This window comes from Paroedura picta, chromosome 1, assembly GCF_049243985.1.
Source record: "Paroedura picta isolate Pp20150507F chromosome 1, Ppicta_v3.0, whole genome shotgun sequence".
NCBI lineage: Eukaryota > Metazoa > Chordata > Lepidosauria > Squamata > Gekkonidae > Paroedura > Paroedura picta.
In genome coordinates this window covers 49261441-49283313 of record NC_135369.1, presented here as the reverse complement: position 1 = coordinate 49283313, position 21873 = coordinate 49261441, and the positions used below count along the sequence as shown (strand labels likewise).

At 42.5% G+C, this 21873-nt stretch overlaps 1 long non-coding RNA gene across 1 annotated transcript in view; it reads right to left on the bottom strand.

Moving 5' to 3' along the window:
• Positions 1-21588, bottom strand: part of LOC143837664 (uncharacterized) — a 121310-nt gene extending 99722 nt beyond the window's left edge. The window contains exons 1-2 of the long non-coding RNA XR_013231044.1: positions 21449-21588; positions 19548-19631 (exon numbers count right to left, since the gene is read on the bottom strand). This is a non-coding gene — a long non-coding RNA (uncharacterized LOC143837664). The remainder of the gene's footprint in view (positions 1-19547; positions 19632-21448) is intronic.
• Between the last annotated feature and the right edge of the window lie 285 nt (positions 21589-21873).

The following is a 21873-nucleotide window of genomic DNA, read 5'->3' as shown; positions in this document are numbered from 1 at the left end:
ATGTCCAGCTTCCAACTGCACATTTGCAAGCAGGAGGTGGTGTGAGTTTAACGCCTCCAGGCAGAAATGGTCAGGGACTCCTATATGGTCAAAAGGTTGGAAAATGCCAGTCTGAGGGGATCACGAGGACGTTGCGTCATTTGGTTGCAAAGTGCTGCAAAACACCATAAAGCAACTAGGGATATGCAGCAAGACACAACAGCATCTGTTCTCCTTATTGAATGATCCATGTAGATGGATATGTATGTTGCTTTTGCTTGCCTTCACTGAAGACAAAGACCTCTTCTTGTATAAAGATATACTTGCATATAAGGCTCAGGTGTACCAAGTGCTATTTTAATTGAACTGCTTGCTATCTAACAGCTTGAACAGTTTTTTTTTAAACTCTCTTGAATGTTCAGCTTCCCGTTCCTGTCAATGCATATGTCAAATCAGTTTCCAGAATGCTTGGAAGGTGAGCAAGTTTGTGGATTAATATTTGCAGGGTTGGATATTTTTGTTGCATATATAAATATTGGCTCAAACTGCACACCGGAAGCTTTAAATACATTAGACAGGCCAATGATTTTAGTGGTGAATAGGACCTCAGTAACAACTCATGACTTTCTTTAGCACCTTTGTATGTCCAATCCCTTTCCCAATCATAGATTTCTCAAAGATGTGTCAGTGTGATTTTTTTGGCAGTTATTTATGCTACCGTCCAGCTGATTTTGTGAGAAAGGCACATTGGCCATCGGAGTACTTAATTTCTGAGTGGTGGTTGTGTGGGTATATATAAAACCCCAATTAGGGTTGCTTGTTCCTAATGCAATGAATTTTGCCAAAGGCCTAAAGGGAGGGGGGGGCAGGCTCAAAGAAAGAGTAAATGAAGCCAATTTTTTTGGAAAAAAATAACACTTAGTTTTAAATGCAGCCAGACACTATTTTGCTTTTGTTATCTGGTACTCCAAATGTAATTATCAATCAAGACTTAAAAAAAATCACTGTGAGGAGGAAGCACTTCACAGTAGTCTCAATGGTTTCAGTGAAAAGGTGAAGCAAGAAATCAGGTAGACTTAAATATGTTTTAACCTTTATTTTATTTTTATTTTATTCGTTTAATTTATATACCGTCCCTCACTGTGACATCTCGGGGTGGCAAATATGGAACAGTAGAACTACATTTAAAACATTTATAACAATATGAACAGAAAGGCATAATGGTCATGAACAGTCAAATGGCAATCAATGTTTGGGGACATTGCACCCTGAGTAATAGATTACAGCCAGCTTGGTGTAGTGGTTAGGAGTGCAGACTTCTAATCTGGTATGCCAGGTTCGATTCTGCACTCCCCCACATGCAACCAGCTGGGTGACCTTGGGCTCGCCACGGCACTGATAAAACTGTTCTGACCGGGCAGTGATATCAGCGCTCTCTTAGCCTCACTCACCCCACAGGGTTGTGGGGAGAGGAATGGGAAGGCGACTGTAAGCCGCTTTGAGCCTCCTTCGGGTAGGGAAAAGCAGCATATAAGAACCAACTCTACTTCTTCTTCTTCTTCTTCTTCTTCTTCTTCTTCTTCTTCTTCTTCTACAGTAGATCAGATCAGAAGGTGTGACAACAGCTGGGCAGCAGCTTTAGGTTAGGGTGTACAAGTATAAGAGTTGTTTGACAAGGGGCTGGGTTGAGGGGGGTCCCTGCTACTGGTCTCAACCGTAACCCTGGCTGAAGAGTTCCATTATGCAGGCCCTATGGAATTGTCTGAGTTCCAGTAGAGCCTTGATTTTGTTGGGGTGCTCATCCCACCAGGTTGGGGCCACAGACAAGAAGGCCCTGGCAAATTTCCTTGGGGCCAGGGATCACCAATCTGTTTGAATGAATAGAGCGAATCTCTCTCTGCATAGTATAAGCAAGCAGACAGTCCTTGAGGTATGCAGGACCTTGATCGTGTGTTTAAGACACTAGAGCCAGTTTGGTGTAGTGATGTCAGATGAGTCCAGGGGTGGTCAAATTGCGGTTCTCCAGCCCAGGGGCTCTTGATAACTGTAGTCCATGGTCATCTGGAGTGCCACAGTTGAGCTGCCCCTGGACTAGTATCTGGAAGATCCAGTTTAGAATCCCCACTCTGCCATGGAAATGTGCTGGTGGCCTTGGCCCAGCCACACATGCTCAACTTAGCCAACTGTGATGATAAAATGGATAATGATGTAATCCCCAATGGAGACAAAGATGGGCATTAAATAAAATAAATATGATGCTGATGTAGGACCCTACCAGCTTCAGTGCAGTCCCTTTTGTCCATGTGGATCCCACAGTTTCCAGCATAGATATTTTGTTTTTTTCAAATTGGGCCTTTTGTCCCTATTGTTTCAGTGAAAAACTTGGTAGGATCCTACATTACATATTTATATACCTACTTCATTTTCTCCCTTTTCTCCCCAGTGGGGTCCCATGCCAGCTTACATCATTCCCCTTGCCCTCATTGTGTTGGAATATGCAATATCTGTAGTGGGCATGATTCAAAAGGATCATTCCTATAGTGGAATTCGGAGAAGATATTATTTAGAGACAGCTTGGTGTAGTGGTTAGGAGTGAGGACTTCTAATCTGGCCAGCTGGGTTTGATTCCATGCTCCTCCTCCACGTGCAGCCAGCTGAGTGACCTTGGGCTCGCCACAGCACAGACAAAGCTGTTTTGACCAAGCAGTCATATCAGGGCTCTCTCAGCCTCACCCACCTCACATTGTTGTGGGGAGAGCAAAGGGAAGGCGAATGTAAGCTGCTTTGAGGCTCCTTCTGGTACAGAAAAGCAGCATATAAGAACCAACTCTTCTTATTCTAGCATACTTAGATTAGGAACGTCCTAGAGAGCCTCTTGTGGTGCAGACATGCTGTCTGAAGCTCTGCTCATGAGGCTGGGAGTTCAATCCCAGCAGCCGGCTCAAGGTTGACTCAGCCTTCCTTCTGAGGTCGGTAAAATGAGTACCCAGCTTGCTGGGGGGTAAACAGTAATGACCGGGGAAGGCACTGGCAAAAAAACCTGAGGGAGCCCCCAGCAGTCGCACGGAGCGCGGCTGCCGGGGGCTCCCTGCCCGGCGTCCTGATGCCGCCGCAACCCCAGGACTCCTGCAAGTCAGGCAGCCGCTCGCCAGCCGCTCGCCGCCGCTGAAAGACCCGCCGAAATTACTGGGGATTACTGCAGGTAGTCCCCTCCCCCATACCCACTCTCACTGCTAGCGCCCATTGCATTTCAAACTGCAATGGGCTATATTTCTAGTATCTTGAATAAAACTGTTGTTCTTAAAGGTGCTGCAGGACTCTAAATTTGTTCTGATGCTTCAGACCAACACAGCTACCTGCTTGAATCCATTCTGGTGTATGGCTGAGGAAGCCTATATCCCTTCTAGTGTCTCTTTTTGTCTGCAATACATCATACAATATTCTCTAAAATATTTGTGTTAGCCACACAAAAACAGAGCTACTTTCTTGCCTAATTAAGTAAGTTCTTGCATAAATTCCCATGGCCTCCATCATCTATAAGTATGGTCAGATTTTAAATGCCATTGCACATCTGTTGAACTCAACTACTAGAGACCATTGCATATCATCTATTAAGTACAATCAGCGATTGTGCACGTCAACTATAAAGTAACACACTTCTCTGTGAGTGAGTATGTCAGTAAAACAGCAAATATTGAAGTAAAGTGTCTTGAAATGTCAAATACAGATTTCAACTGTTGGGTAAAGGTTTAGAAAATGCTTGACTCTTTGGTGAATCAAAATGTATAGAGGAGAATTTTTAGCAGCAAATGTGTTTCAGTTTGCAGTAGAAAGGGAGTGATTAATGTGTCTATTGCTATCACTGGGCCAGCAGGTCAAGATCTCTCAGGTTACAAGGCTGTGAGGAACACTCATTAACCCAGCATGAGCAAAGGCATAGGAACACTTCATTCCTGTTATTAGGCTATATTTTGATTAACCTTGTCTGGTTTTTCAGTAACATCAGTTTTGTCTTGGGATTTCTAACCTCCCTGTTCAATTACCTCATCTTTTGGTGCTGGCTAATTTCAGCCTTGCCTTGAGCACAGATTTCCATCTTCATTCTTTATTTGTGTGACTAACAGGCAGCAGAACTGATGATGATAATATTAAAACAGTCCTGCAGTCAGAGTAATGAAGAAGAAGAAATTCTCATTCCCTACCTTTTGGCTTTTCTCCATCTTTCTTTTGTGGAAACATCCCACTTTATTTTTCTAAATAGCTTCTAGTTGAGAAAAAGAAAAACAATCTTATTTTGGGACAATGTTGTGAACAGCCTTCTTCTTTTCCACCCTACCTTCATCCCAGTTTGGTTTTGTTAAGTCCCACCCCCAGGAAAAAATAGGGATAGACTGGTTTCTGTCTCAGGAACTCATAGAGAGGCCAAAGTAATGCAAAAGGTTGTAGGAGTGGGCATGCACACATGCTCTGTGTTGGGTCTGTGTTATCCAACTCATCATTTCAAGAACTCAAATAATTCTTTCCCCCTTATCCTTAAAACATCTCTTTTTTTGGCTAAGGGACAGTGACTGGCCAAGGTCACCTTGAAATTTTTCAGTTCTGTGGAGATTCCCGTTCTGGTGAGTACAGTACAGTACTGTAACAGTTTCATTGTCCTTCTCCCCAATGGCAACCCAATTAAAAATACATTTTGTTGTTGTTGTTGTTAGGTGCGAAGTCGTGTCCGACCCATCGCGACCCCATGGACAATGATCCTCCAGGCCTTCCTGTCCTCTACTATTCACCTACTGCTTCAGTTACTCCATCCAGCCACCTCATTCTCTGTTTATGACTTTATTTTGGAAATTATTCCCCCCCCCCTCAAGCTACACAGTAGCTTGAAACAGAGGATATATTTGCATTAAGATTTGAACAGAATAAATGTTCTCACCACTTTAACACATGATGGGTATAGATTATTCAGGATGTGCTCTTGCTGCATTCTGCGTCTGGTATGCTGCTGGTAAATCTAAAACCAGTTTAGCCATTCTTACTTAAGAAGCCATTCTTTTGGGAAAATTGCTTGTTTCAAACTATATTAATTAGTTCATGTTAAACCATCTGATTATTGTATGAAATCAACAATAAGGCAAAGTGAAATATGTATGCATGGAACTGCAGCTTTAGAAATTCACTGACATGTCACAATATGGAGTAAAAACCAGCATGATAAAACAGCCATATCATCATCATCATCAGCTGTACCATAGGATTTTCTTGGTTCTGGGTTGCTCAGCAATGATCAATTTGAACCAAATATGGAAAAGCAAGGACATAAGCCTGACTGCCAAATGTAGATTAGTTAGATCTATCATATTTCCAGTAGCCACTTATGGCTGTGAAAGTTGGATGATGAGAAAAATCAATTAATTTGAACTCTGGTGTTGGAGAAGGCTTCTGTGGGTTCCATGGACAGCAAAAGTCACAAACAAGGAAATACCACAGCATATAAAGTCTGATATCTCATTGGTAGGCAAAATCACAAAACTCCGGTTCACTTACTTGGGCCATATCATGCAATCCAACTCAATGGAGAAAGCGATTAGGCTAGGATTGGTCAGTGGAAAAAGAAAGCCAAGCTGACAAAGGGCACGGTGGCTGGATGTAATCAGGATGGACACTGGCCAGAATGTTGCACAGCTGAGGGAAGCAGTACGAGATTGGGAAGCAGTGCAAGATTGGGAATCGTGGTGACAGCTGTGCCATGGGATCGCCAGGAGTCAGATACGACTGAATGGCTGACAACAACAATAACATTATCATCATCATGCCACATAAAAGAGAATGTGATCAAGGACAACTCACCAGATAACCAACATGCCCTGTGGTCCAAAGGATCTGCCCAGCAACCACTGATGAAACCGGACTGCCTTTTCCCTATTGGAGGGAATATCCAGCACTCAGGGCCAACTGTGGCTCTTGCTCAGGATTCTGCACATTCTCCCTTCTTTCAGGTCTGCTGTGAAGGAAACCTCCAACAGCAACTGACTGAGACGAGGGATGCGTTTCTTTGACTGCGTTGCTCTTAGGGGCAGCCATCACTGCTGTTCTTCCCAGAGCAACATGGGGGTTCCATGGGCGTGTTAGCATTCCTTTGAAGAGTAACACATGGGGGGGAGCTTTCCCTTTCAACATAACAGTCAGCTGACAGAGAGGCCACAGAAAAGCCCCATATCTCTTACAGTACTACTGTGGCCAGCCTTGCTGCTGGAGGGAAGATGCAGCCAAGTCATGTGTGTTTCTTCTCCCTGTCTCCAAAAATGTCAAGTCTAGCACATAGAATTGTTGTGCAGATGACATGTGATGGTGTTGCAAGGGTTATTTTACCTCCTGTTACATTTGCCCAACCCTGTGTAATAGGCCTCAAATGTTTCTTTTGTGCAACAACCCTAAACACTAACTAAAGCAGCCATTTTCATATGGGGAGCTGATCTTTATAGTCTGGAACTGAGCTGGAACTAATTCCAGGAGATCTCCAGGTGGAGCCTGGAGTTGGCTACCCCATGGTTGGAAATATCCCTTGAGGTTTGGAGGTGGGGCCTCAAAAGGGTATAATGCTTTAAAGTCCACCCACTAAAGCATCCATTTGTGCCTGGGGAGCTGATCTTTATAGTCTGGAGATGAGCAATAATAGCAGAGATGAAGGGCAGGCTGAGATGGGGCCCGAGTGGCATGGGTGTGTCCTGCCAGGCCAATGGGCAGCACCAGATTGATTGATGGATTGATTTGGATTTATTTCGCTCTCAGGGATACTGGCTCGTGGCAGGTTACAAGTTTAAACCCTCATATAAAAAAAACAATACAATAAAACCCCAGTTTACAGTTACTGAGCTATTAAAATGGCATAAAACTTTCCCTAATTCCCACCCTTCACAAAGCCCGGACCAGCCAGCCCATAACCTGCAGTCAGCGGCTGATGTCAGACACAGCAGATTCCATTTTGTTGTTGTTTTTCACAATGGGCTTTATTGCATTACATATACCTGTAAAATCCGGGAACATAAGGTCGCAGTTCCTTGTGAACATATCTGAATTTTCTAGGTCATATTTCCCATAAAAATCTGTTTAGGGGAAACAGAAGGCAGAAAGATAACAGTGCAATCCTAAAGTTACACCTTTCTCAGCCGGTTGCATTCAATGGACTTGGAAGGGTGTAACTTGTTCTAGAAGGCATAATATGTCTGGAATTTCTCTGGTAATCACACATTTATTTAGATATATATATCCTGTTTACAGTATTGTTCTGTCCTTTATTTTATCCTCGCAACAACAGCCCTGTGCAGTGGGTTAGGCTTAGAAAGAGTGGCTGATCCAAGAGCATTCAGTGCTTCCATGACAAAATGGGGATTCAAACTTAGGTCTCCCAAAACCTAGCTCAACACCTCTAATAACTACACCACATAGGCTTTCATCATCTCCCATGGCACAAAGGACTGTGGTCAAGCTGATGCTTGCCTTTCATCAGAGCAAAAAAGAAAGACAAGGTGAAACCTCCAAATGTTGAGTTATTCTCTTAAGGGCAAGAGGCTGTTTGAGACACTTTCTTTGTGACCTAAGATCAAACATTTGGGAAGATGTTTGGCTGCCTATTGGGATCTGCCTACAACAAGGGAGAACCAGTCTTAGCAAATTGCTGTTCCCTTCTGTTCTGTATCACAGCAACAAGGTGCGAAGGAGATATGAGTGAGTTAACAGCCCAGTGAAGTGTGATGTTTCACATGAGCAAGTAAACTGCTACTTTGTCTTATTGCTAACACTATCTGTGTTATATTGGGAGTGCCTTTTACACTGCATCAGAGTGCAAAAGCAATAATCATAAAGGAAAGGTTTATGCACTTCTTTTGGACATTCCCAGGAATCTCTTCATAGTTCTAATATCCTGAAATAGTTCCCCTCATATAAGTCAATGACCTTACTTTTGGCTTCATAGCACACGGACAATTTAGTAACTCATCTAACTTCTCAAAAGTCATGCAAAATTGTGCTTTTTTTTTTTTAAGGGGTACAATTCCACCAAAGTTAAGAACTATTACTTCAAGATTTAATTATCTGTGCTTTTAAGTCAATGCAGTTTGAAAGAGCTTGTCTGCTGAGGAACCACATCATAAGATTGTACTTCTTAAAGTTGCAAAGATAGACATCGAAATGTGTGGGGTCAGAAGGAGATGGGGCAGAGAGCTGTGTAAGGCATTGGTCTCACATAGTGTGCCAAAACAGGATAAATTATATATAATTGACAGTGACTTCCTAAGGGTGCACGCACACTTCTTCAGGTACAACAAAATGGAAATTACTAGTCCATACATATAACTAGAGGGTGAACAGTAAATTAGCATACAACATTAAGAAGATATTTAATAGATTCAAAAAATAAACAGGAATAACAAGCTTAGTTTGTATGGTTACTATTTGTTTTGGTTTAATTCCGTAGGGGGAAATATAGTGAAGGAAATAAATATGTCAAAATGGGAGATTTGGGGACTTCCAGGGAAATGGCAACCTGAACAGAAGCATTTCTAAAGCTCCAGATTTATCTCACTTTAGCCATATTTACAACAGGACAGAGAGAATTTATTCCTCAATCCTCACAACATATCTGCCTTGGAATTATAATTTATTTTAGAAGGCTGGCAGATTCCCAGTGATGTCCGACTTCTCCAGTAAGAGAATCTCTGAAAATGTATGGACGATAAAGTACAAAGTACAGGGAACTAATAAGAGATTTATGACAGTTCAGAGATTAACTGTGCCTAATTCAACTATTTCTTTCAAGAAAACTTCAATATAAAACAGAGCAGAAATATTTGAAGCAAATGAAATAATCTGTATGTTAATTTTCCAGTTAAAATTTATCTTACATATTTTTGTCTTCTCTGTGGGTTGTTTCCTCTCTGGACTAGTGGCTGCTGACTCTTTTGCGTGGGGAAGGATGTTTGTTTGAAGGGATTGGTTCCCTAGCTCTGGTGTGACACAGGAAGAACAATTTGGCAGATTCTACAAACAGGTGGCTAATATTATCTACCATTGTACTATCTCTGATAATTTCCAGCATATAAAAGTAATAAGAAGACTCTGGACATTAAACTTTTTTGTCTTTCCTCAGAGACAAGAACCATAGAGGAATCAGCATATTGGTAACTAGAAATGCAGCTGCTGAGCTGTATTTCTTTGCCTTTTGGGGTGAGGTATAGTTCCACGACTCAAGAGAAGTCTGCCTGGCCTTGACCAGGGCTAGGACCTTTTTGGTCATGGCCCTGGCCTGGTGGAATGAGTTCCTAGGAGAGCTGCAGGCCCTGATGGAGCTCTCACAGTTCTGCAGGGCCTGTAAAACGGAGTTCTTCCGCCAGGTCTTCAGTTGAGGTTGGGGCCAGGAAGATCTCAGAGCCCCTCCCCCAAGCCGACCTTTAACATCTGGTCCACCCCTATATCCCGGGGGGCAGTAATATCTTGGGACTGGGTGGAGAGTAGAGGAAGAGGGTTTTTTATTGCCGCTGTTGGGTTATTTATTTGTCTATACTAGGTTTTAGTGATGGGTTATACTGGGAATTTTATTATGACCCATTATGCACGGGGGGAATAACGCACATTTGGGGTGGAATGGCGGCGACTAAAATCACCGATAACACACGGTGCCGGCTGCAACTGGCCGCAGCTTCGGTGCATGCTGCCGAAAAAGCCACGTTAGGGAAACGTGGAAGAAAGCGCAGCTTCCGGGTGACCGGGGCGCAACCAGAAGCGGCACTGGGATCGCCGCGTGCATAATCGGTTACTCTGGGTTTTGCCGCCATCGCGCCCCGTCCCATGCATAACCGGTGTGCTTCACGTCTTCCCCCTCCGCGTTTTCCATGTGCCCCGAAATCGCCGTTTTAGCGGCCGTGCATAATGGGCCCAAGTGACAGACAGACAGACAGACAGACAGACAGACAGACAGACAGACAGACAGATAGCTGTTTAAGAGCAAATAAATCAAACAAATACTTTGTTTTTTCTTAGTTTTTTCTTATTCTTTCTTAAGTATTCAATAATACTTAATATAAAATCCTTTCTTTCCTATTTCTGGTTTGTTTGTTTTTTATTTCCATTATTTTCTCTCCCCTCCCTTTGTTGTAAAACCCATACTTTAATATTAGACCTAAAATGTTTCCCTTGTAATATAATGATGATTAGGAAATGATGATTAGGAAATAATCTATATTTTTCATTTTTAAGATTTGTATTTAGAATTATCATATATGATGAATAGTTTTGTATATAAAGATTGAAGACCACAGCTCTTATCTATTATAACAAATATTCAATATAGTTTGGCTATTCTAACAATATAAAATGTGATAATAGTAAACTATTTGCATTTTTAAAAGTATACAGAAATACTATATGGGAAGTTTTTATAATATTTTTCAAAACAGAACTGCAAAAGAGAGCAACTGGAACACATAAAAAAAAGGAAAGTAGAAGAAACTAATGAGGACCAAAAAGCAAAGAATTGGTAGGAAAGTTATGAAGCAAATGCAACTAAAACTAGCAAAGAACTAGAAAAACATTCAGAGTATCCAGAAAAATATCTCCAGATCTGAAGGAACAACTCAGAAGAACATTTTAAAAGTATGTTAAGAATTATTGACTGGTCTGTCAGAGTTTAATACAAAACTACAAGACTAAACACAAGAAATGTTAAGTATCAAAACAAAACAAATACTTAAATATGATATTTATTTAGAAGGACAAGATTCCCAGATTGAGAAAACAGAACAAAGAATTGAAATCTTGGAAACTCAATGCAGATTTAATCATCTACAGAATTGTAGAAGTTGAGTTGGTTTTTATATGCCGTTTTTCTCTACCAGAATGTGTCTCAAAGCAGTTTACAACCGCTTTCTCTTTCCTCTCTCCATAACAAACACCCTGTGAGGTAGGTGAGGATGAGAGAGAAATATCTCGGTCAGAACAGCTGCTCGGTCAGAACAGCTGTATCATGGCTATGGTGAGCCCAAGGTCACCCAGCTGGCTGCATGTGGAGGAAAAGTGGGGAATCAAACCCAGTTCGCCAGATTAGAAGCCACCAGTCTTAACTACTACACCAAGCTGGCTCCATAACTGGATAATATAATGTTTAATAATCTGCATAATGATCGAATAAAATTCACTGGAAACCCAATGCAGATCTAATAATCAACGATGCCATCTCAGACTCATTCACTTGCTCATTTTCTAACATTGTATATGCCATTATCCTGAGTCTTTTTTAGAAAGGGTAGAATAAAAATTGAAACATAAATAAATAAAATTAATTGCATGCTAACTATGGTGTTCTGTTTACCCCTCAACATTGGGTAAACAGGTCAAACCCTATGTCAGAGGATGTTAGACACAAATCTGACATTAAGAATCACAAGACTGAGAAACCTCTAGAACAACAACCTTCCAGGATATTCAGTGGGTGACCTCAAAGTAGCGGGTTTATTGAAAAGGAACTTCAGGAACAGACTGGAAAGGGACATTTCTAAATTATAAGAACACCTGGCATTTTTGGAGGAAATTTTGGCCCTAGACCCATATCAGTCTGGGTTCCGTTGGCCATGGGGCAGAGACTGGTCACCTTAATGGATGATCTCCGGTGCCAACTGGATTGAGAGGGATCGGCCATACTCATATTATTAGATCTATCAACTGCATTTGATGTTGTCAATCATGAGTTTTTGGCCCATTGCCTTGCCATCATGAGGATAGAAGGAACAACAAGTCGCAGAGGGTTACGGTAGGGAAGGGCTTATCTGACTCCTTTGCACTACCTTGTGGGGTGCCACAGGGAGCAGTGCTCTCCCCTACACTCTTTAACATCTACATGGACCCTCTTGCTCAGTTAGTCTGGAGTTATGGGCTGGGTTGTCATCAATATGCAGATGACACCTACCTCTATCTCCTGATAGCCTGCTGGCCAGATGTCCCCCCAGAGTCATTTGCCAGTTTTGGAAGCAGTGGCTGGATAGATCAGGAAAACTCACCTGAAACTCAACCTCTCCAAAATGGAGGTCCTGTGGCTCGGCCGAAGGGGGCAGGATCAGGAAGCACATCTTCCCTACCTGGATGTGGTGCAACTAACATATGTACCTCTAGCCAGGAATCTGGGAGTGTTCTTTGATACCTCACTATCCATGGAGGCTCAGATCACCAAGGTAGCCCAGACAGCATTTTTCCATCTGCGCCAGACTCAGTTACTAGCGCCCTACCTGTCCTCTGAACACCTGGCCACTGTGATCCATGCAATGGCCACTTCCAGGTTAGACTTCTGCAACTCACTCTATACGGGCCTACCCTTGTCCTTGACCTGGAAAATTCAATTGGTAGAGAATGCAGGGTATTCAATTGGGTCTTCCCTACCCCTGGTTTCCTTGGCTTGGTGTTAGACTAGACCCAGATGATAACAATCTATCCCTGATTTCTGTCAAGGGCATTGTTTGACCATGCTGGAAATGACAGTTCTGAGTCATTGGGGGAAGGGGTTTTATACTGTATCATCACCATCTTATTTATATTTCTGGGGTATTAATGATTGTATTTTGAAATATTTTAGATTGATGTTTTATATGATGTTTTATTGTGAACCGCCACGAGCCAGCTTGCTGTATATAAATCTAATAAATAAATAAATCTCCAAATTCTGTGTATTTATTTGCTTCACTGTGTTTTCCCCTGGAATTAAATCCAAACAAATGGTGACCATACTAACTAAACTTGTTGTTCCTCTTTGGTCCTTGCATCTGTTAAATGTCTTCATTATGTTGTTTGCTAATTTGCTGCTCATCCTCTAACTATATATATGGACTGGTATCTTCTGTTTCAATATATAAAAAGAAATGTGCATGCACATGAAAATTTATGCCTTGAATGAAACTTTGTTGGTCTTAAGGTGTCACTGAACTTGAATTTTGTTCTGTTGCTTCAGCCCAACACAGCTACCCACCTGTATCCCTATAAACTTGTTATTCCTGCCTGGTCCTTGAATCTGTTAAACATTTTCATTATGCTGTATGCTAACTTACTGCTTACTGTCTAACTATATATATGGTTATTTCCATATCATTGTATGTGAAGAAGTTTGTGTGCACATGGAAGCTTATTCCTGGAATAAAACTTTGTTGATCTTAAGGTATCACTGAACTCAAATTTTGTTATTCTGTTTCAGAATGGCTGAAACAACATGGCTACCCCCTGAATCTAGCTTCTTAAAGGTTACTTTCTTCTAAGCCTATTGATTTCATTGCTTTAGGAGGGTGTAACCCTGCTTCCTATTTTGTTTGCTACAAGTCAAGTCAGAGGTCTAAAACCTGTTTTACAGACAGAGGTGATGTTGGGAAGCTAACATTCCCAGTTGCTCTGGGGCCATATTTGGCTCAGGAGTTCAGCAGCCAAAGTGGTCACAGAGGAAGGTTGCATGGGAGAAAAGCTGAAACTCCTTCTACTCCTAAAATATGCTCCTGAGTCAAATCAGCCACAGAGTGAAAATGTTAGTTGTTTGACATCACGTGTCTGTAAATCTCTTGAAGGGGCAGACATAAGCCATCACACATTGGCCAATAATTTGTCCTGGATGGTCAACAAATATGGCATACTGGCCACGGGCTCACATGATGTTGCCTGCAGTGAAATCCAGAGAACCCACTAGAGTGACTGATTAGAACGTACAGTGATCATTCCTAACCAGAATTACTAGTAACCCCAGGGTTACTCCAGAGGGGCTATTCCAGTTGAGTGGTTAGGAATGTGGACTTCTAATCTGGCGACCCAGGCTTGATTCCGCGCTCCCCCACATGCAACCAGCAGGGTGACCTTGGGCTCGCCACAGCACTGATAACGCTGTTCTGACCGAGCAGTAATATCAGGACTTTCTCAACCTCAGAGGGTGTCTGTTGTGAGGAGAGGAAAGGGAAGCCAAATGTTAGCCTCTTTGAGACTCCTTCAGGTAGAGAAAAGCAGCATATGAGAACAAATTCTCCTTCTCCTTCTCCTTCTTCTTCTTCTTCTTCTTCTTCTTCTTCTCTCTCTCTCTCTCTGTATTAATCCAGGGAATGTCTTTTTGCTCATTTGTCTGGTCTGCAGTGGCCTTTTTCGCACACAATGGGAAAGGTATGGGAGGGAACAGCTGAAACTGCTGCTTTCCCCTCATTGACTCCTCCCATATCCCCCCTCTCAACATTTCTACTCAGAGTGCCACCAGCAGAAAATGGCTGGAGGAAGGCTGCTGCAAGCAACGGGATTCAGATATTTAAGCAGAAGAGGACTATGTCCAATGCCACAGACTCTACCCTCCAATGTAGTCATTTTCTCCAAGGAAACTGATCTTTCCAGTCTGGAGATGAGCTGTAATTCCAAGGGATCCCTTGGTCCCATTATTATTGGGTTGGCATCCTGAGCTGAGAGCTACCTTACCTGGAAAATACATTCTTAGGGTCTTGCCAGGATTGGCAACCTCCTGGTGGTGCTTGGAGTCCCCCCAAAGTTACAAGTGATCTCCAAATCATACAGATCATTTCCCCTGAGGAGAATTGATGCTTTGCATGGTGGGCTTTGTGACAACTGAGATGAATGCATCCTTGTTTTGCTCAGGCAAGGTATTACACACACAAAAATGAAGCTAATTTCCTATTTAGCAAGCATTTTATTTAATTATTGATGGTGCCATGCACACTGTAAACATGTGACATCTGGGGGCATAACAGGGAGGTGTGGCCAGGTGGCATCTCTTCTGGGGTTACAAAGCCTGAAGATAATTACAGGGGTTACTCCATGGTCAAAAGGTTGGAAAAGACTGATTTAGGGTTTAATTTTAGTGGAGGAATGGAGGATTAGGAATCTCATCATTGCCTCCCAGAACATTCAACATTACCTCCCACTGTCATTCAAAGTTGAGCCAATGGCTCCCTCCACAAAGCTATAGAAGTGTTGGCATGCCTCAGGGCCATGAGGACTGGGGTTCTGACAACTATTAGAGAGTTGAACATGAAAAACCCAGATTCAAGCATCCTTTCTGGCTAAGTAAGTCCCTAAATCTCTGCTTAAACAGACTGGTAGGAAAATTGCAAAAATTCTGAGTTCCTTGCAAGGTCTAAATACAAGTGGGACAAATAAATACACAGAGGATGTTTATTCTGGCAGACTGCTGATAGTGTGTTGGAATGATGGCCATTTTTATTGTTTCAGGAGAGGGCTGGGGTGTAGTTGCAGAGCACATGCTTTGCATGCAGAAGGTTCCACATTCAATCCCCGGCATCTCCAGTTAATAGATCTCAGGGAGCAGATGATGCCAAAGACCCTTCTCTGCTTGAAATCCTAGAAAGCCAGTGCAAGTTGGAGCAGACAACACTGAGCTAGATAGAGCAGTCTGACTCAGTACGTGGCAACTGCATTTGAAGTGAGCTTGCTTGCCATCAGTGTGCAACATAGGTTATGAAATTAGGAAACCTCCTTGAGTTCAGTTTTTTTTAGAAAGAGGATCTGACAAGACCTCATCTAGGGCAAGGTTCAAAACAAATGACCTTAATTTATATATGCTGAAGTTTCTTTTCCTTTTTTTTGTTTTTTGGCAAGCCTTTTCTTGAGCGCATGATACTGCAGAAACGAGGGGAAAAAATGCCTGGTATTCCCAAGCACAATGATTTGAAAACACTGTCAAGGTTGGCAGCTCTAAAATTAGACTGACTTGCTTTGTTTGGGTTGGCAGCCACCTGTGTGCCGCTCTCTCCAACTCCTCTGGCAGTAAGAAGAATATGGAAGTTGGCAAGGATTCTCTTCTTGGTGTGGTGCCTGCATTTGGGATGGCTTGTGCAGAGGGCCATAAGTATGCATGTGTGCTCCCAACCAGTGCATAAAATTGCTCATCACTCAGGTAGAAAACCCATAGCTGTATACGCAGGATAAGTGACTTCTTCAAAGAACTTTTAAAAAGAGCATTTAAATGCAAAGTACAACTACTGGCCCATCTCCAGTAGAGATGGTAAAGGTAGGAAGAGTTTGCAGCACTACTAGAAACGAGAAAGGTCCTGGTGGTCTGATTAAGACCTAAAATAAAGCCTGTCTCCTCCCACTCTGTAGACTGGAAACAAAACTGCAATAGTTTTGGGAGTTGCATCTATAGCAGGGGTGGCCAAATTGTGACTCTCCAGATGTCCAGGGACTGTTTGTTTGTTTGTTTGTTTGTTTGTTTGTTTGTTTGTTTGTTTGTTTGTTTGTTTGTTAGACTACCATTCCCAGACAAGCTGGCTCATGGTGGCTCACAATATATGAAATATAAAACCCATAAATACAATAAAACAGATAAAACAACAGATGGCGAACACATAATCCCATATTAGGCCCCTAGTCTCCAGTGTTGTGTTCCTGGCTTTGGCAATTATATGTAAACTGGGGTAGATGGTAAGCTCTCTTCCAGGGGGTCCAGCATTTAATTGGCAGAGGCTCATGGGAACTGTAGTCCATGGACCTCTGGAGATCCACAGTTTGGCCACCCCATATCTATTGTATATCAGTGACCCCTAAGTGATCTCCTTGAGCACCATGGCATCTGCCACTGTGTTTCTTGGCATCTACTTGTTTCTTTAGAGAGCGAATCCTGGCTTTTTGAACAGGAGTTTCTCCAGAAGAATCCAGGAGGCATCAACTCTGTCTCTGCAGGGAGTACCTCTTTGTAAACAGCTGCTTCCATCATAGACTTGGAAGTTCCCAGTGTTTTGAGATTGGACACAGGTCCTATGACAGCCATTTTATGGCTGGCCATAACACTGCCAGCTTGGAAACCATTGTATGGCAGCACCCATTATCAGTTCTCAAAATACAAAAGTGCCTACAGGTTCATCAAAGAGATCTCAGTCCTATACTACTGTCACTATTGCATGCCCTGGATTGGCAAAAATTTTGGCTGCTACTACATTAAAGCATGATTACATCTAATGGCTTAGAAAAGTGATTATGTTTGGTTTATGTACTTGGTCAAATCTCAACAACAGCCTCGGGGCAAACTGCTATCTCTTGCTTCTATCTGTTAAATGGGAAGAGCCAAAGGGATAAATTAGAAGAGTGTCAAACACAAATTTCACATTTCTATGCAGATCTGCCCTTGAAATCTGCTTGGAAACTCCCATTGGTGTGGTATGTCACAACTTGGTTTCTATCAGAAGGTAAGTAGAGTATGCCCAGGATGCCAGTCTCCAGGGGAACCTGGGGAGCCTCTGGAATTACAACTCATCTGTAGACTACAGAGATCAGTTCTCCTGGAGAAAATGGGTGCTTTGGAGGATGTACTTGTATTCCACTGAGGTCCCTGTCCTCCCCAGATGCCATCCCCAAATCTCTATGAGCTTCAATCTGGTAAAAAAAAAAATCAACAAGAATCCTTTTGTGTTAAAAAATACTTCAGGGGCCCAATCCTGCTCAGGACCAGAGCGGGGGGGGGGGAGGTAGGGATTCTTAAGAAATGTGGGGCAAAATAGTAGTCCATCTTTTGTAGTCCATCTTTATATATACCCATAGTGGCCCATTGTACAGTAATGTAATGTAACAAACTCTATATTTTGAGTGTAAATGTTGGGGGGTCGTCTTATACACCCAATCCAGTGACTGGAGCTGTGAATGGATGACACCGATCTTTGTACAAACCTGGGGGCTTTACGCACCGGGATCTTTGGCCCCAGTAATGGCCCCAGTTTTGCAGAAAAACACGAAATCTTAAAACACACACAGGAAGGTTTAAAACAGCAGAAAATGCAGGCCTACTTTGGCTTTTGAGGGAGGACTTATCAGGGCCATGCTTGGCTAGGGATGCCAGCACCTACTAGGAAGTTCAAAGTCTCTGTAGCATGCCAAGGAGGCACTCCCCTTTTCAGTTTAGAATTTAATTATTTTTAAAATATTTAATCTGAAAAGCAGTTTGGCTCTTTGACAGTACTAAGTCACTACAGTGGAATTTCAAAGAACTTCTATTCTTTGTGGATAGTTCTCCCTTCATGCCTTCATCAGGTCCTTGATAAGTATCCCTGTCCAGGTATTATGATGGAGTAATTCCTTTCAAGGTAGATGCATGCTTAAATAACTGAAGAATTCTGGTGTCTTAAAGTCAGACTCCAGCGTCCCCAGTGGAATTCTTAGTACTACCCCCCCCCCCCCCAAAAAAAGCTTTCATCTCTCCACAGAGAATTTTCAGTGCTTGTGAAGAATTTAAAGATCCTACAGAACCTATGGTTTAGAGAGCTTATGAGGAATTAGTTGGCAGGAAATTTGAGATCCAGGGTCCTTTGTGTGGCTTGGTTTACTGTAAACTGCATTCAGTTGCTGTGGGCTGCTGCAGGGCACCATCTGTGCATGCCAGAAAGGCCTTGATGTAGCATTTCATCCACTGATTTCAGTGGCAGTGGCTGATCCTGCACATTCCATGGTCTTGGGGTGTATCTACATCAGACATTAAGTAGGTCACATAAGGGACTCAAAGGAGTTCTTTACCCTTGCTTAAGGGACGTAAAGGAGTCTGACCTTTCCAGACAGCAACAAAAGTTAGGTGTTATCCTTCGTGCTAGTTCAAATTCAACACCTGCAAACACAGACTTTAGTGGCAAGACAACAGGCAAAGCTTTTTCTCACTGCTGCATTTCCATACTGATAATAGCTGCAATTCATGAGCTCTGCAGTATTTTCTTTGCATAGTGTGGGAGTGTAAGGCAAGGACATCTTTTAAAAAGTCCAACTGGAGGTTCTTGAAATTGCAGGGTGTTGCCAAGGGGAGGACAGTGGTGGCTAACCTTGCTGTTTTTGACCTTCTGTGGTTTTAAAACTCTGGATGAGAACTCCAGTGCTATGGTGACCCACTGGATGTCATTTACCCAGGAGAAGGTTTTTTTTCAAATAGTATGGGCATCAATAGCATTTATATTGCTGTCACTAGTGACATCACAGACATCACAGATAATAGCACAGTGTAGCCACATTCCATAGAGCAATCCTGTTAAGCCAGGGATTCCCATTCAGGGGGCTGCAGACTCCCGAGGGTCCATGGTCTTTACCCTTCTGCCTTAATAAACTCAGCCACAATATAACCGGCCACTTCCATTGCTCCCCCTCCTCCCCTGAGTGAGTTCTCTCATGATTTCTGCACCTGGGGAGGGGGGTGGAGTGTGCATACCTACTCCTGCCTTAAACCATCTCCCCTCTCTCCCCCCAGTCCTCCTCTAGCCTGCCTGTTAACACAGGTGGTGATGTCACTTCCAGGGGGCATGGCAGAAAGGTGTGGCCAGTTGACATCACTTCTGGGGCTCCATGGTCAAAAGGCTGAATAAGGGTGTGTTAAGCAATGGTTATGCTATCTGAGATGAAGAAATGGGATGGGAGAGTGGACACATATGCTCTCCATATATATGAAAGGGGGCACATTCACTCAGAAGAGAAGACAGTGGGTTTGACCTTGTGAACCACAAGCACTGTCTCTATGATAAAAGAACCATAAAATAAATGAGTAATAATTATGCATTTATAACATAACTCACCTTATTCAGTTCTTTGAATGGCTTATGAATCTCTAACAGATGACTCCTGAGTTTTCATCATTCCACATAGATAGGTGTTTTATTCTGTAGCAGTAAAAAAAAAAAAAGAGTCCAATGGCACATTTAGAAAATGACAGTATCCATTCCAGCCTCACCTTTCATGAGTCATAGTTCACTCCATCAGATGCATTTGATAAAGTGAGGTAAGACTCGTGAGACTTGCTGCTGGAATAAATGTCATTAAGTCTGTAGATGCCATCAGACTTCCATTTTATCTCACATTTTAGCATCCTTACAAATGTTTCGTTCCCCAATATCATAGTGAGGAAATGTGGAAGTTAAAAACTAATTTAAAACTAGTTTAGTTTTGCGGTGTCAGTAGAGACAAGACATACTATACTGAACGCTGGCTTAGAAAAAGGTCTGGTGAATATTTCTGACGAAGGAAATATATTTGAGATCAGATATGAAGTATATTTTAGGAGCTGCTGTGCTGAAATCAACCCACTAGCATGCTAGTGAACTTTGGGGTAAACAGCTTTCCTTCTAGCACTAGTCACTGTGCTAGAAGCATGCAGTAACAAGCCTTCTGAAAGCCTTCTGAAAGTTTTGCCCTGGATTCGCCACCAAGCTGCAGTGATTGAAGCTGTTATTTTTCTTGCTTCCACAAAGCATCAGGGTGCACCAACTCACCTTCAAGCTTGGCATTGACCCATTATGCACCGAGGGGAAGATCCGCCTCAGAGCTGGAATGATACAATTGTAACTTAACTTGAATATTTCAAATTAAATTCTCCAGGAGAATTAACAGAATATAGCGCAGTGGCTTGGTGCCAGAGCAAATGCTTTACATACTGAAAGTCGCTGGCCCAGTCCTGGGCTTCTCCAGCTAGATGAAGGAATGGGAAGGACATATTTCTGCTGAAGACCGCAGGGAGCCAGCCACAGTAGACACTATTGCGCTAAATGGGCAATTGTCTGATTTGGTATAAGTAACCATTGCACATTCAGGATCTTTTCTGCCAGTGATAGGTTAGCTGAATCACTATGTGAGTGCCCTACAGCAGTAGGAATGCTGCCAGCATAAAGACCACATATAGGCATCACACATGCAGATACATCACTTGGTTACTCAAGGTAAATCATACCTAGCTGAGAATAGGAACATAGTTAATTGAAAAACAGTGCATTTGCTGTGATATGAAAGTTCTACAGGTAGTGCTTAATCATGGCATGGTTCATCTTGGCATGGCTGCAGTTGACAAATCATTGATGGGCCTAATTGTGGCTTCTATATAGCACGGTCAGGAGACAGCAGGCCTAGATCCAGAAACTGAGTCACCAGAAAGATGATGGGTAATAAACAAACAAACAAACAGCTGTTATTAACTTTCAGAGCCATGCTTTTCTGCCTAATAGGGAGAGTCATTCAACCATCTGATGTCCCTGGATTTAATTTTTAAAATCTATTTATTAGAGCATTTATGTTCCACTGTTCCTTGTAGTTCAAAGCAGCTTACAGTAATACTGAAAAACATTACCAACTAAACCAAAATAAAACAGCAACCCCAAAATCTCCCCCTTCCCTCCAGACAGCTCTTGTTCAAACCCCTTCAAAAACAAGCATGCCTTGCAATGTCTTCTGAAAATCAAGGGGGGGGAGGAGACCTTTTCACGGAGACCCTTCCAGAGATCTAGAGCCAGAATGAAAAAAAAAAACTAGGCTCTTGTTGATGTCAAACAGGCCACTCTAAGTGGTGGAGTAGCCAACAGATGGCTTTCTGATTAGCGTAGTTGGCACACAGGGAGATGGTTTTGATGCATTCTCTGACTCCAGGGTAACCCTGGCTTTCCATGACATGGTAGAATGGAAGAAGCTTCCAGGTCAAATTGGGACTTACCTGAGCAAAGCTCTATCAGGCCTTAGGCTCAGGAATCTGTGCTTCCCAGTGGTGAGAAAGTACCCAACAGGCAGCCAAAGAGTTGTGTATTTGATCTGTTCTGCTATAAAAGACATTTTGGAGCAATCATGAAGTTGTTCTAAGACTGAAAGGAAAGACAAGAAAATTAATTCATTTGGAAAGCAGCAGCAGTATCACAGACATTCTGCCCTCATCCAGTGACTCTGTAAGATCCAGCTGCCTAGTAGATCAACGTACTTCGTAGAGCACTTCACTCATTTGGATTTGCATGCTGTAGCAGATAAACTAAGGTGGCAAACTGATAATGTTTGTTCTTTTAAAAAATGACTCCGTTTTGGTGGTTCTCAAAACCGTACTCAGTTGACAGCTATTTCTAAACCATGTTGAAACTGGCCTTTTTGTAG